This window comes from Pipistrellus hanaki, assembly GCF_964339955.1.
Source record: "Pipistrellus hanaki genome assembly, chromosome: 10".
Lineage (NCBI taxonomy): Eukaryota > Metazoa > Chordata > Mammalia > Chiroptera > Vespertilionidae > Pipistrellus > Pipistrellus hanaki.
In genome coordinates this window covers 31,797,354-31,814,100 of record NC_140512.1, presented here as the reverse complement: position 1 = coordinate 31,814,100, position 16,747 = coordinate 31,797,354, and the positions used below count along the sequence as shown (strand labels likewise).

The 16,747-nt window shown below is 37.2% G+C and overlaps 1 long non-coding RNA gene across 1 annotated transcript in view; it reads left to right on the top strand.

Moving 5' to 3' along the window:
- Positions 1 to 16,747, top strand: part of LOC311628999 — a 201,475-nt gene that overhangs the window by 129,656 nt on the left and 55,072 nt on the right. The window lies entirely within an intron of this gene.

The following is a 16,747-nucleotide window of genomic DNA, read 5'->3' as shown; positions in this document are numbered from 1 at the left end:
AATGCTCCATTGGATTGAGATCTAGTGATGGTGGGAGGCACCTAAGCAAGGTAAAGTCTCCTCATGTTCTTGAAACCACTCCTGCACAACACGAGCACCGTGGCATGGCACATTGTCTTGTTGGAAGAAGCCATCTCCATTGGGATACGCCATCAACATGATAGGATGAACTTGATCAGCAATGATACTTAGGTATGTTGTGCTATTCAGATGTTGTTCCACATGAATTAAAGGGCCCAAATCATGCCAAGAAAACATGCACCAAACCATAGCACTGCCCCTACCAGCTTGAAGGGTTGTACTTATGCATGTAGGGTGCATGCTTTCATGCTGTTTCTGTGAAATTCTTAGTCTGCCATCTGCATGATGCAACTGGAAACGGGATTCATCGAACCACATGACTTTTTTTTTTTTTCCAATGCTGGACTGTCCAATCCTTGTGTTCCTATGCAAATTGGAGACATTTTATCTTGGTAACTGCAGACAGCAAAAGTGTTTGAACAGGCCTTCAGCTACCATATCCCATATGATGCATGGCTAATTTGCCTACAAATGTCAGGTGGTCATAATAATCTGGCCACTCAGTGTATGTTTGTGCTTCTCTCCTACCCTTTCTTGCTAAGACTCAGAAACCAGCAAGATGGTGTAGGATGTTTACTGGGTACCACTAAAGGATTCTACAGATCACTCACTTAAGGACTCAATAGATCATTCATAGACTTCTTTGTCTATGAAAACAAAGGATATGAAGATGTTAATCAGGTGGTCATTAACAATATGAAACTATTAGCCGAATAACATATCTACAGAAATCACAGCTTTTCTTGCAGACACATGTCTTTCATCTCTAAATGAATTAAGTGACGTTTGTTTCTTGGGTGGAGTCGTTTTCTCCTCTTTACTTAGTATTATATTTTTCAATTAATTCTGATGTTTTTAGTATAATGCATGAAAGAAAAAAATTTTGCAACTTATATAAACCAGTAGTTTTTTCCCCCTCTAATACTGTTGTTCTTTCTTAAGTAACTCTGCATATGGAAATTTCCATGTATCTATTTCTTTTTTGAGGTCTAGCTTCACAACCAAGTTTTTATAACTTTTTATATGGAAAACTAGTGCCCCAGTGCATGGATTTGTGCACATTGAAAGGAAATTTATTAGTAGAAATATTTTAATATTGTTACTCTCCCTTTCTTTATAATAGAAGTGTCAACCAAATTCACAATCAACAATGACAGATCGAAACACACTTGAGCCATTGGTGCCAGCTAGAGCTTTATATGTATCTCACATGTGGGAGTCAACATCTATTTTTAAATTGCCAATGTGCCTCATGTTCCTGTCAGTTGGTCGGTTGGACGGTCAGATGGACGTACAGTTGGTCACTTAGCCTTTTATATATATAGATTATAAACATACAAAAGTTGAATCATTCACTTGAAACAGTTTGTGAATTTCACTTGCAAACTCTTCATATTTCCCCTCGACCCAGGTTATTTTGAAGAAAATCCCACACATCATTTCATGCTATAAATATTTCAGCATGTCTATATAAATAATACGGATCTCTTTAAACACACACACACACACACACACACACACACACACATACATACTCAACCATGTCATTATTCCATCTAAAGCAACATTAAATAATTCCTTATGTGAAATATCCAGTCAATGTTCAAATATTCCTTGTTTCACAAACCCCTACCCCACACAGTTTACTAGAGGAAATCAGAATTGTAATGAAGTCCATACCCTCTTCTCTGTCCCACCTTCCCTTCCTACCACCCTTTGCAGTTGATGGCTAAAACTAATCAGTAAAATGTACTACATTCTGGAGTTGGCTGATTGCCTCCTAATGGTTTCTTTTAACTTGTTCCTCTGTCCTATTTCCTGATAATTGGTATACGGAACATGGGAACTTCATCCCATGTAAATTCAACTTTTCTGACAAGGCTAGTTTACATGTGTCAGTTAGAAGCACATGATATCTGATTGTTTCTCCCTTTGAGATGTTAGCAGCCATTGATGATCATTTTCTAGATCCGTTAATTAACTCATTAGTACTTTCAAATAATGTTATCCTGATTTTATTTGGTAGGTAGACTATTTCTTGCATATAAAGATAAACTTTTTTCCCCCAACAACTATTTAATTATTTCAAGACATGACACATATAAGAAAGATGGAATATACGCTTGGTTACTTCCCTTTACTGATTTTAAAAATAGGTTGGTAAATTAACACATTCAAATATGGTCCTTCCTTCTTCCCCGGCCCCCTTCCCCCCCAATTTTTGGATTATTATGAACTCATGGATTTAAAAACATTTGAAGTATTTCAGTACTTCAACGGAAGACAGAAGCAGGTTTTCTAACCGATGCTCCAATTATCCTATTTCTTGGCCAGTGGGTGGCATTTCAATTGGCTCCTGAGACTTTGACATGCTTTAGCTAGGCTTTATTGTTGTTGTTGTTGTTGTTTTTTGTTTTTGTTTTGTTTTGTTTTGTTTTGTTTTTTGTAGGACAAGACATTCCATGTTTAAGCTGTGTACTTTCTGTCTCAGACCTGCAGTTTGTACTTAAGGAGCTCTCATTCCCTTTGAATTAGAAATGATAATTAGAGATTATAATCTGGGCCTTGTGGGTGCACATTGCTACTGAGTTCTTTATATTTCAAGACCAATAAATAGAGCTGAAAATGTGTGTGTGTGTGTGTGTGTGTGTGTGTGTGTAAAATTATGAATGTACTAAAAGCCCAGTGCATGAAATTCATGCATGGGGGAAGTGTCGCCTCAGCTCAGCCTTCACCCTCTTTAATCTGGGACCGCTCAGGGGATGTCTGACTGCTGGGTTAGGCCCGATCCCAGACATCCCTCTCATAATCCAGGACTGCTGGCTCCTAATCGCTCACCTGCCTGCCTGCCTGGTCATCCCTAACTCTTCCTCCTCCCCCCCACTGGAATGATCACCCCTCACTGCCTTTGCATGCTGACCTGATTGCCCCTAACTCCCCCCACCCCCTGCCAGCCTGATGACCCTTCACTGCCTCTGCATGCTGGCTTGATTGCCCTTCATTCTCTCTGCGTGCCAGACTGATCACCCCAAACTGCCACCTCCCTGCCAACCTGGTCATCTCTAACTGCCCCTCACCCCTTGCTGGTCTGTTCGCTTCACGCAGCCTGCTTATTCAGTCATTTGGTTGTCCCTCACTAACCCCCTGCTGGCCTGGTTGCCCCACACAGCCTGTTTGTTCAGTCGTTTGGTCCTCCCTCACTAAACCCCCTGCCAGCCTGGTCATAGGCAGCCATCTTATGAGGGTGTGATGGTCAATTTGCATAATACCTCTTTGTTATATAGAATACTGACACTTTCTATTCAAATCTGGACACTGTAGGGGCTTTCTTTGACATCTTCTGTTTTGTATAATTTTCTAACGTGTCAAAAAATTCTGGTTCCTGGTGACATTAACATGATATTCATTCGTTTTATCACAATACACAATGCCAATTTGACCAACAATATTATTATTAGAAACAGAGTAAGAACTTTTATTTGCAAGTTTTTTTTTATCTTTAAGATATGTCAAACATGGTATGTTTAGTCAATTTACTATGTTTTAAAGTCTCTTTATACGTAAGTTCTTTTCTTCATAGTTATGCTACCAAGTCTTAGTTGCACAGGTTTATTTGCTTATTTTGGTCTCAAGTTTTAGGGAATGCTTTTTAATTTTAATTTAAGTTTAGAATTATGTAAAATACTGCTTCCAAGCTCAATTACTCAAAACACAATGCACTCAAAGTTTAGGAAAATGAGCACTCAAACTTTCTTACAGCTCTCCTTCCCCCACCACTTCCTTGTAGTTATGTGATTGTTTTAACATTATTTGGGTTATAATATATTTTTATTGATTTCAGATAGGAAGCAAGATAGAGAGATAGAAACATCAATGATGAAAGAGAATCATTGATCAGCTGCCTCCTGCATGCCACCGACTGGGGGTCAAGCCCACAACCTGAGCATATGCCCTTAAACGGAATTGAACCCCAGACCCTTTAGTCCACAGGCTGACACTCTATCCATTGAGCCAAATCAGCTGGGGTTCACATTTAGTTTTGCTGCCATGCTTTCATTAGTTGTTTACTATTTATTTAAACAGATGTATTGCTCACTACCAATTCTTTAACTTAGCTTTTCCATTCTTGAGTTTATTTTTAGTTATCTTTTATTTGGTTAGATGGCATTGTCAAGCATATAATTTTTTCTTTTAGAAGAAATTATACATATTGTGTTTCCTGAGTTCTTTCATGCTTGTGAATATATGTCAATGACTTTTAAGCTCAAGTGACATCTAGGTTAGTTATATTTTAAAATTAAATTTCATTTTTCTCAGGACATTGCTCCATTGTGGACGTTGCTCCATTGTCTGTGGAATTGAGTGTTATGGAGAATTCTGAGGTGGGACAATTTTTTTCTGTATTTGCTGGGAAATTTTTTCTTTATTCTTGACATTCAGTAGTTTAATTAGGATATGTCTTGCTGACCATTCTTTAACTAATTTTCTTGGTGTGCCATGAACTGTTTTTGTTTTGTTTCTTCATTTGTTTCTTCATTAGGGAAGTTTTATTGTATTATGTCTTTAAACATTTCTTTGGAGTAGAAATCCCACTTCAAGAATATTATGATCTTTTTCTTTGAATAATAACATATTTTCCCATATGTACATAAATATTGTAATATGTATATCTTATGTCCATAATATTCTTCCAAGTTGCTTTAATTCTTTGCCCTTTTAACTCTTTCTTCTTTGTGTCGGTAATTCATTTTTGTCTATTTTGTATCTTGCTGTTTCTAATCTAATGTTTGCTATTTGCCGAGCAAATATAGGGCTGGAAATGCAGAGGTGAATGACATATAATACATGCTATCACAGAGGAATGAGCATTGTATTATGGGAGCATGGAATGAAATTTCCCTAGATGGGAAGTGGTGGCATAGAATGCATTCCAGGGAGACGGAACCGCTTAAGCAAAGCCAGAGAGGTATAGATATGCACTGGCTCTCCATTGGAGAAGCTGGAACCAAGGTGGTAAATGTTGGAGGGGCAGGGACTTGGAGGTGTAAAATAAGATGAAGTCAACTGACATCAACTGTTTTTTCAGTCTAAACATCAGCAAATTCTGTGCTTGTTTAGGCAGCACATATACTCAACATCAGGAAATTGTATTAGCAAGCAAAAATAACTTGATCTGGAAGAAAAGCAAAGCTCACAGCTATTGTTTTTCATTTAGTCCCTAGTGTTCTTGAATCAAAGAATTAGTTTGGTGGTTTTTTGAACTACATACGTATAGTCAAGATAACAGCCTTTAAAAAATATTTCATTAAATGTTTTCCTTCCATTGCTTCTGAGTAGCAATTAAGGAATTCACATTGTATACATTTGCCAAAAGACTGAAGTTAATCTCCTTATTCCACATGACTCTGCAGTTCTAAAACAATAAGTCAGACTAATAAGTCTACTGAAAATACTCATAATCAGATATCAGTTCTGCTAAACTGGATCCTGAAAGGTCAAAAATCCAATTAAAATTAGGTACAGTCAGTCCAATTGTCTTAACAAAATGCCAAGTTTGTAACACGTCATAGGAACACCAGTTAAAAAATCAGGTAATAAATCATTTAGACTAGATTAATGATGGGAATGTTCACAGTTAGATTCATCTGGTACCCTAAAAATAGGGAAGTATATATTTCAAAGTCAAACTGAGAAAGCCAGTTGTGGAGCCATACCTTATTCATATCTCCCTCCAGGCAGTAGTTTAAATAGTTAATGTATCAGGCAATTGACTTTGAACTTCTTGCCAGCTCAAAGTGTAGTCTATCCTGGACCCTTTCCTTCCTGATTACCTCAGGCCTGTGAACACTTTGCATTTGGCATCAACAGCCCCTCGGCTGACAATGCTTTCATTAATATCTCTAATAAATGGGTTTTGAACTTAGACTATCTGATTCCAGAGTCCATGCCCCTAGCTCTTACCCACCATGTTATCTGTATGGCTGTAGAGTTGATAGCATGAATGTGCTGAGTGTTTGGGTAGGAGGTATCTAGGGAACTAACCACCTATTCCTATTTTCTAAGCCTTATTTCAGAATCAAATTAAGTCATTATAAAATTCATTATTTGGGTTTTATTGCTCCCATTTTCTGTAAAGATATCATCACAGGTATATGGTACAGTGTCTTCAACTTTAATTGGGAGTTTGGATATGAAATAGGTTCTTAATATAAGACATTGCTTATGAAGATTATATATATTTTTAGCAAATAGCTAGTATGGTATGTAGTTTATTGTGATCTTAGTGTTCCTTATATAAAATACTATGAGATTTGCCTGGCTGGCTGGCATGGCTCAGTGGTTGAGGGTCAACCTATGAACCAGGAGGTCATGGTTCGATTCCTGGTCAGGGCAAATGCCCACGTTTCCAGCTCAATCTCCATTGTGGGGGCATGCAGGAGGCAGCCAATTAATGATTCTCTCTAATCATTGATATTCTATCTCTTTCTCCCTCTCCCTTCCTCTCTGAAATAAATAAAAATATATTAAAAATAAAATATAATACTATGAGATTGATTTCTTTTATAATTCAGTATCTCTCCTGGAACACTGATATATCTCCTTATATTAGCTGGGAGCTATATAATCCAACATTTTCACCTCTTTCCCTAATTTTTATTTTATTTATCTAGACTGTCATAGAACTCACAGCTAATTTTTAGATTCAGTTGTGCTAACTTTCTAGTCTAGTCCAATTATTCAACATTTTCCTCTAATATTGGCTTTTCTCCTGCTTTTTAATTTTTTTAAAATCCTCATCAGAGGATATGTTTTTTAAATTGATTTTAGAGAGAAAGAAAGAATGGGGGAGGGAAATATCGATGTGAGAGGGAAACACTGATAGGTTGCCTCCCATATGTGCACCCTGACTGGGGATTGAACACTCAACCTAGGTATGCACCCTAACCAGGAATCAAACCTGCAACCTTTTGATGTATGGGACAACATTCCAACCAACTGAGCTACTCGGTTTGGACTTTTCTAATGTTGAAATATTTAAAATTATTTTGTATCATTTATATTGTTTATTTATTGTAAACAGTCTCAAATTATACGTGTGTATATCTCTCTTCAATGGAAAGGCCTATTGTGTTTACATTTCTTACCATTTCTAATACTAATAACCCTGGACCAAGTCTTTATTATCTGTTTCTATATTATTTTAATAATTTATTAACCATTTTTCCTGACTCCTAATATATCTCTCTCTAACTTACCTAATGCAATGCAGGTTAGAGCACAACTCTGATTTACAATATTCTGCTCTTCAAAACTTCAGTGAATTTCTATTTTTCACTAAAACAAATATAATCTTCTTAGCTCATTACTTATTAAATGTAACTTCCTTGCATTGCTTCTGCATGCCACTAAGGAATTCACATTGTATATCTGCCAAAAGACTGAAGGTAATCTCTTCATTCAACATCACTCTGCAGTCTTAAAACAATAAGCCAGACTAATACTATTGATTCCCTAGTATGGACCCAACCTACCTTTTTAAACTTTCCTCCCTCTGATCTTCATCTTTGAAAAGTGTAACTTAGTCTAACTTGACCTATGGTTAAACTAGATGCTCTGGCCAGAAACATGAGCTGAAGTGATGTCTTTTCTCATCATGCTGGGATGATAATACCCTTCCAGTGTCCTGCCCTGTGGAACCGTCTTTGTCATTTAATCTAGTTTCATGAGTTGGAGTCACACAGTAGTCCTTGTATCTCCTTTTTTGTCTTGAGTTGCTGTGACAATGCATTTACCCAAGGAGAATAAAGTGGGAGTCCAGAGGAATGGTTCCTTTATAAAATAACTGATAGAAAAAGGAAAGCTATGAAGACTCGTTAGTCAAAGCCACACAATAAAATCAAACCATATTTCTTAGAGATAATTTTTTATTAAAAAGTAGGGAAACATTCAACTTTAAAAACAAGAAGAAATACATATATAGATAAATGTTTGGCATACATATAAATTCCCTAATACAATATGTTTTTAGTAATGATATGCCATTATCAATGCTTCTGAGCTTCTACCCATTTAGATAAAACTTTACCATTAAGGATTGCAGAGCTGATCAGAACAATTTCATGGGAAGGTTTCAGAAATGTTTGCTTTATAATCAGATGTCTATTTTTATACTGACAATTTTAATGTGTTGAAAGCCATGTATAAAGTGAATTAATTGATTTATGAGTTATGAAATCTTAAGAGCCCATCAATCTCTGAAAGGAATAATGAATACATGAGGGAAAGTATGTCAAGATACTCTGGTAAAATAACTGGTGTAAATTTCAGTAAAAATGGGAATGAAGAGAGAGCTTAAAAGTTGTTAGTGGGAAGTTTTGTCCACTTGGATATGAGGAGATGTGATTTATAAGATGGGAGAAAGCCTGGGAGACGTCCCTAAACTTTGATAATGATTTTCATAGCCTGTAACAGGATTTTAAAGAAATTGTAAGTTCATGTCTTGGAGAATATCTAGTACTACATGTTTGTGATCATCTTCAAAGTTTAAGGGAAAGCTGAAGCCACTAATGCATAAACCATGGAGAAGTCTGGTATTTCAGTCTTGATGCTTATTATATAAACAGGAAGTAGCAAAGCATGCAGCCTTCCACTCTGCTTGATGTATATAGGTCATGAATTGCTGTTAGTGATGTATAAAAATTAGTCATAAAGCTACCCCAATCATAGCGTTATCCTGGATGCAATTAGTTGGAGTAATAATTTATATAAAATAATAACTTATTATTCTACATCACTGTTAGGAATAAGAAAAACCAATAGAATTATGGGTAAAAGGATTTTTAATCATAAGGAAGTAATTTAAGTAAAGATCCAACTGAATTCAAGAGACCTGGCATTGATTCTTCCAAAATAGGCAAATGGCATTACCAGTAACTAGGAATTCAGAGAAACATTTACAAGTTTATTGCCAGTCTCTTCCATTTACTTCAATTTGTATTCTTCCAAATGAAGTGGTAGGCAAACTGTGGCTCGCGAGCCGCTCTGTTGACCAATGAGTTTGCCGACCACTGACCTAGACTCTCGATTCCAATAATTGCAGGCTGTTATTGTTCCTTGGGATTAAACCTCTATCCCAGTGGTCTGCAAACTCATTGGTCAACAGAGCGGCAAACAGCGGTGGTTCTCGAGCAGCAGTTTGCCACCACTGTTCTAGGGTATCAATTAGAAGAAGATTTCTGGGAGCAGAAAGTCCAGTTATGTCTAGTCTTTAAAATTTGTCCCATTCAATTTTGTTCTACAAACATCTCTTAAGTATGTACTAAGCATACAGAAGAAAAATCACTTCAATTACTCTATCAATTCTAGTTTAATGGGCTATTGCTATTTTTAGCCATACATTGCATAGGCTTTTTAAAACTTTGAGATTCATAGGTGACTAATGCATATATACTTACCATCAATTAGAGGTTGTAAGAATATAGATAGTGGAATGAAACACAGATGTTTCAGTAATAGGGACTTGGTTTATAGACTTTTAAAGTCATATACTGTTTGATCTTGGGAGTATAACTTAACATCAGATTCTCTCTCTGTGTGTGTGTGTGTGTGTGTGTGTGTGTGTGTGTGTGTGTGTGTATGTGTACTTAATATACCTACATTGTAAGGTTTTTATGATGATAATGTAAAATCATATAAAACGCATAGTAAATAGCCTGGAAAATGATAGACAGTAAATTGCAATCAGGATTATAACATTGTTATTCACTCTAAATGCAGTATTCAAGTGTTTCAAGGGAAATGTAATACTTCACTGAGAGACAGACCTTGGTAAGGAGGATATTTCTAGGGAGCAGTTAGCTCTCTACATGTAAATGAAATTCACTTACTTCACTTACTCAAAACTAAATTTATGTACAGCATATTCAATGTACCTTTACTTTTCTTATTAGATATATAAGATTGCAATACTGGCCTATATTTTGTGAATATAGACTAAGTTTAGATAACATAATTAAGGCATAGCTCACTTTAAACAAACTGGGATGCAGAAAGAAACAGTATCAACTGCCCAAAGAGGCTGGGCCATATAAAATCAAGAATAGTGACAATAATAATAGTTATTTTCATTGAGTGCTTACCAATCACCAGGTTTATGCTGTCTTATTTAATTTACTAGATATATCGGTTAATAATGCAGATTTTTTTCAATAGATGGAGTTACACATAAGTTGATATATATGCAATTTGATATTTTGTTATATTGACAGCAAGCTTCAAAACTTCATGTGTCAAATTTGCTGAAGGTGTTAACATCATAGATATTTTTAAACTTAAAAATGTTGAATTTCATGCCAAAAAAAGGAGCATTTGCGGGAAGTTTTAATTCATTACTTTATTTTGAAGAAAAAGTTATTGTATACTTTGGGAAGCTTATGGTGAACATGCTCCATCTCAAGATACTTGTGAACGCTGGTTTAAATGCTTTAAAAATGATTATTTCAATGTGAAAGAAATCAGGTCAACTGAAAAAGTTTGAAGACCAACAATTACAAGCATTATTGGATGAAGATGTGTGTCAAGCTAAAAAATAACTTACAGAAAGATTAAATATTGCTCAGCAAACAATTTTTGATCACTTACAAGCAATGGGAAAGATTTTTAAAGGAAGGAAATGGGTGCCACATCAACTGAATGAAGAAAAATGGAAAACTGAAACGTCACCAGTAAAATGTTGTTCAATGGCATGAAAGAAACTCTTTTATGCATCGAATTGTGACTGGCGATGAAAAGTGGATTTATTTTGAGAGTCCCAAATGCACAAAATCATAGGTTGATCCAGGTCAACAACCAACATGGACTGCAGGGCCAAATTGCCTTGGAAAGAAGACAATACTTTGCATTTGGTGGTATCAGGAAGATGGGGTGGATTATGAGCTTCTAAAACCAGGTAAAACAGTTAATACTGATCACTACAGACAACAAATAATCAATTGAACCACACTTTGTTCACACAGAATGTGCCAGAAGACATGGCAAAGTAATTTTGCTTCATGATGACACACCATCACACACTTCAAAACCAGTTAAAGGCACGTTAAAAGATCTTGTCTGGGAGGTGTTAACTCACCCGCCATATTCACCAGACCTTACTCCTTAAGATTCCTACTTGTTCTGATCAATGGCACACACATTTCTGAGCAGCACTTCGAAACGCACAAATAATTGGAAAATTGGGTCTCTGAATGGTTTGCCTCAAGAAAAAGAAAAGTTCTATTGAGGCGGTATCCACAAATTACCTGAAAGATGGAGGGAATGTGTGGCTAGCGATGGACATTACTTTGAATAGAACACTTTTAATGTTTCTCTAGAAATTATTGTGTTTTCTTTGATTACAAAATCCTCCATAATTAACCGGTGCACCTAAGTAATTATTGCAGTACCCTATGGTGTGAATATTATTATCTATTTCTATTGCCAAGGCTACCGAAAACTTTGAGAAATTAATTTGATCTGAGCTCACAGAGACTAGATGAAGGAGACAGGATCTGTTTAGGGACATTTGATGCTCTATAACTCACCACATCCCAAGACTCTGGAACTACAGCAAAACTGTACTGTTATATTGTCAGTCATGATTTATCTTTGCATCGACATCAGTTCTTATCTCCAAAGAATGTGAAAGCACGAAGAAGTGATGCATGAGTGTGAAGCTGGGTCCTTTGGCATTTTTTTCAACATGTTAAAACATTTTATTTGCATACTTTTTAAAAGTGTGCATTCTCATATTAAAACCGTTTGAACAACAACAAAAATGGGACTCTGGTTAGACTGCATGTTACAGCCTGCAGGACACCTCGGACCAGCTTGGTTTCTACTTGAAATCCACTTTGTTCCCAACACCCAATCATCCAGGTACCTTTCCTTCCCTGCTATTCAGCCATGCCTGGGTCTTTCTTGTCAGTAGTTCGTGATTCTTTGATGTGAAACAGAGCAACACAATCATTTAAATCTGACCCAACCTCTTTGCATCTTAACAAAGTTAAACAGCCAAAAGTTGAAATAAGAAAGCAATGCTTGTGGAATATACACAGTGCATATTGGCCCCACATCTCATTAGAATTCACCTGTTGGCTTCTCCATTTTAATTGTTTCTTTGGGAGGCTGTGAATTTTCCTCTTTCATTTCGGCCTTGTTCAATTTCAGTTTATCGGATTTCTCCATCTCAGCCAGATTAAAACCTGTCTGATCAGGTTCATCAGACTAGGTTGCAGAGAAAGCAGAGCAAGGCAGATGAGCAAGCATAATCCAGGTTGCAAGTCTCCTTTAATTTTTACACACTTGCCAGAGAGCTGGAAAATGGAGAGAATAGAAATAAACAATTGCTGGCAGTTTAAACCAATCATTGTGCTGTGTTTATTATTTTTTATTTTTATTTTTTATTTACACATTTTAATAAAATACAGGGCTGACTATCACCATGAGAAAATACAGAATATAAAAAAAAAACCCTTTATTGCTTAACTTAAATGTTAATTATTGGTTACAACTATTCATATAACTGCTCCATGTAGGAATCACAGTAGTCAACATTAAGTACAACTTTATTACCATATATTTTTAAAATTTCTTTTTGATTAAGGTATTACATATATGTCCTTCTTCCCCATTACCCTGTGCTGTGTTTATTGCTGTTCCTTACTAGTAAGTAGTAACTCTGTATAGGGTAAATCATGGATGTATAGTTATACACTTACCTCATTTTTTAAAAACAAGTTCACATCTCTCCATCTTCAAATTTCTAGTTGGGGTTTTAGCCCAACTGAAACATTTCAGCTTCAAAGTCAAGAGCATGTTTTCTTGTTCTCATTATGGAGTATAACTAATGGAAACACAGTCAACAGGTCTTTCTCATGGCCAAACCCTAGCCATCCATTTGATGTGTTCCTAGTTGGACAGACCCAAGAAACAGAGGAAAGGTTACAGTAGTGGTATTGAATTCTAACCCCCTGGGACTTGGTGATGATTAAAAATATACACTCTAAAAAGCAATACTCATAAAATGAAAGTCATTATGCTATACACCTTAGACTTATACAGTGCTATATACCCACTGTATCTCAATGCAGCCGAAAGAAAAAATAGCCAAAAAAGCACAACACTCTTTGCCAAAGCTTTACAAAGTTAGTAACTTTTATAACCCAATTAGCCTGTGAATAGTCTTTCCTATGAAAGAAAAAAAAATTCTCCATGTCATTCAAAAATCTCATACGAATTTTTTTTTAATTTAAATTTTTTTATTCTTATTGAATTTCTTGGGAGTGACATTGGTTCACAAAATCAGAGGTTTCAAGTGTACAACGCCACCAAACATCATCTGCACACTGCATCGTGCCCCCATCGCCCAAAGCAAAGTCTTTCCCGGTCTCATTTACTCCGCCCCCAACCCACTTTGCTCTCTTCCACCTCCCCTTGCCCGCTTTTCCCTCTGGCAATCACCACACACACTTGTTGTTTGTGTCTATGTGGTGTTTTGTTTTGCTTAATCCCTTCACCTTCCTTTATCCAGTTTCTCAACCCCCTGCCCTCTGAGAGCTGTCAGTCTGATCTACATATCCATGCCTCTGTTTCTATTTGGTTCATCAGCTTATTTTGTTCATTAGATTCTGCATATAAGTGAGATCATGTGATACTTGTCTTTCTCTGACTGGTTTATTTCACTTAGCATAATACTCTCCAGGTCCATCAATGCTGGTAAGCTTTCCTTTCTTTTATGGCCGAGTATAAATCCCTGGTTTATAGAGACACCAGGAGCCCAGGGCTGAGTGTGGTGGCAGAAGAAATGGGGCCGAGACTGCTAGCTGCAACTAGCATGACGACATTTATGACTTTGATAAACAAGTATTGAAAGTTAGTATTGAAAAAACTGTTACAGAAAATACTGTCTCATTATATTCCTTTAAATCCCTCTGGCACTGTGTGTGTGTGTATGTGTGTGTGTAAGTAAGGGTGCATTGGTTTATTCAGCTTTTTACATGTTTATATGGGCTCAGAAAGAAGGAGTATGTTTGAGAATAAGTAGAGAAGAGAAGCTTGTCATTTTTTAAAATTATAATACTAAAATAACCAGGAAAATGCCACTCTGACTATAGATAGGCAGAAGGGACAAACAACAACCCTGAGGGCCAGCGTAACGAGAGATGTGGTGATGAGGAATAGCAGAAGCTGAGAGCTCAGTGAGGCCAGGCCAGCGGTGCCAGGAACAGCATGCCAGTGAGGGAGTCCTTCCCCAGGCAGTGCCAGTGCCGCTGGTGGCACTGCAGGCACCTTTTGCCTACATGCAACACCAGGAAGCAGTTCTTTCCTGATGGGGGGTAACAGAGAACCCTGAGTTGATTGAGAAAACCTGGAATCAATTAACTATCTGCTTTTGTGGCACGTGGAATGAGGAATTGAAATAGAGAGGCGGTTGAGTTAGACAACTGCATTTCTTATACATTCACTTGAGGCTGGTCAGTGGCAGAGGCAGGAGCTGGAGCTAGGCAGTGTGTTTCCAGCACTGCTCATCACCAAACACCATTCCACTGCCCTGGAGGACAGAGGCAGACTCGCTTTAACATGGATGACAGACAGAGAAAACAGATGGAAATGTACTTTGGGAATTTTAAGGAGGTATTGTGGATTACTTAGAACGGTGGGGCTGGGCAGATTTGTCTAGAAGCGATACTAATTGAGCTTGGCCCTGAAGAAAGGGTAGGATTTAAACCCATCCTAGGTTTATTTTATATGTAATACAAGGACAGAAGTCCCATTGGTGTGTGCTTATGTATCCCATTATTGGGATAGAGTGAACTTTAGATTGAAGTACAAGTAAGAATTCTTAGTTATTAGATGATGCGTGTTTCTTCCCAAGAAATTACAGGCCTACCTCAGGAATACTGTGAGCGGCAGCTCCAGCCCACCAAAATAAAGTGAGTATGGCAATACTAGTAAAATGAGTAGTAATCTGTTTGCTGGCGGAGGGTCTTGCCTTCAGTTTGTAAAAATATGCAGCACCTGTGAATCACAAGAAAGTGAACTGCAATCAAATGAGGTGTGCCCTACCAGAAATACTTAAAACTGGAAAAGTGAAAATTTTCTACATACATTGGGAGCCTTTGTCATTGGTGGCAGGTCAGATGACACAGTAATACATCTTTAAAGCTCCTACAGTCAAAACAACAAACTGGAAGTTTCTTCTGACTTCAAAGAATTCTTAAAATGAAATCCATGTTTTTGTTTGTGTCTGTTGTAAAATTCGTGTTTGTTGAAGCAGTGTGTTTTCTAAAGAGAGGAGAAATTACTATTAGCTTTGGGAAGAAGAGTTGCTTTTATTCTACTGTTGAAACAAAGATAAGCATACTACTTCTCATTCCATTTGCTGTACTATCTTCCGATGTACAAAAGCGAGAAATGGGAAAGTTAATGGTTGCTAGAGAGTACAAGGTTCTCCATGCTTCCTTCGGGGCTGCCTCTGCTTGAAGTCCCTGGGCAATTTTGACCAATCTAGGAAAATTACAGGCCAGTGAAGCCTTTCTGTTGTTAGTGTCCGTCTTGGCCTGTAGCCTGGATTCGTGTATCTAAGAGTGTTGTTTTCTCTGAGGGTGAAGAGAGACTGGGTTTATCTGATACCGAAATTACCAGGTAAAAAGTAGCATCTAACCAAGCGAGCATGTCCTTCATCTTTCCAACCTCATTCTCTATTTGGATAAATTTAACTTTCTGAGGCTCTACACAAACAGATGCAGCTGTGATTTTGCATGGTTAGTGATTTCTTTTCATTCAAGAGATATTTTGATCCCCTGTAATGTGCTAGGCACTAGGGATATTGGAACTGGACAAACAGACATTGCCCTTACCTTGATTGGATTAATGTTTTAGAGGAGAAACAGAAGACCAAAAAATAAAAATCAATAGGTACACTCACAAAAAAAATGATTACAGTACAGATTGAGATAAATACTTCTTAGGAAATAAAAAGTGTGGTGGTTCAGTGCTTAAGGAAGGTTCCTTTTATATATATATATATAATATATATATATAATATATATATAATATATATATATATTATATATATATATATATATATATATTGTGGCTGGCCTATGCAAAATCAAAAGTGGACTGTCATGTGCTAAAGTGACATGAGAAATGTTCTAGAAGGAGAGTTCAGAAGGTGCACAGATTCTGTGGTCACTACGCCACAGAAAAGTGGCATAAGATATGGCTTGAATGGTTGAGAGGCATTGGATCATGTGGGGTTTTGTCCATGACATGATTTTAGGCCTTGTGAAAGACATGGAAGGACCACTATAGCAGACATGTTAGTGCCGTGTCCCCTTCGTGGCTACTACCCTCACCCCCAGTTTCCATCTCTTCCCTGTGGTTACTTTGCCTTCCTACACCCAGCTTCTTTAACTGCTGTCAGGCTAATGAAAAAACTTTGTCCATAAGCACTGAGAACTGGGAGGACTGGCCTTGTCCATCTCCAGCTGTTGGCCAGTGACTAACAAGTGAGGGAACCCCAGCTCCCTTACTTTAGTTCAGTCTATAACGCCTCTGAGTTGAAGTGTGATTTATACTCCAGAGACACCTGGCCTGTAGGATCAGGCAGAAGCTACACTCTTTA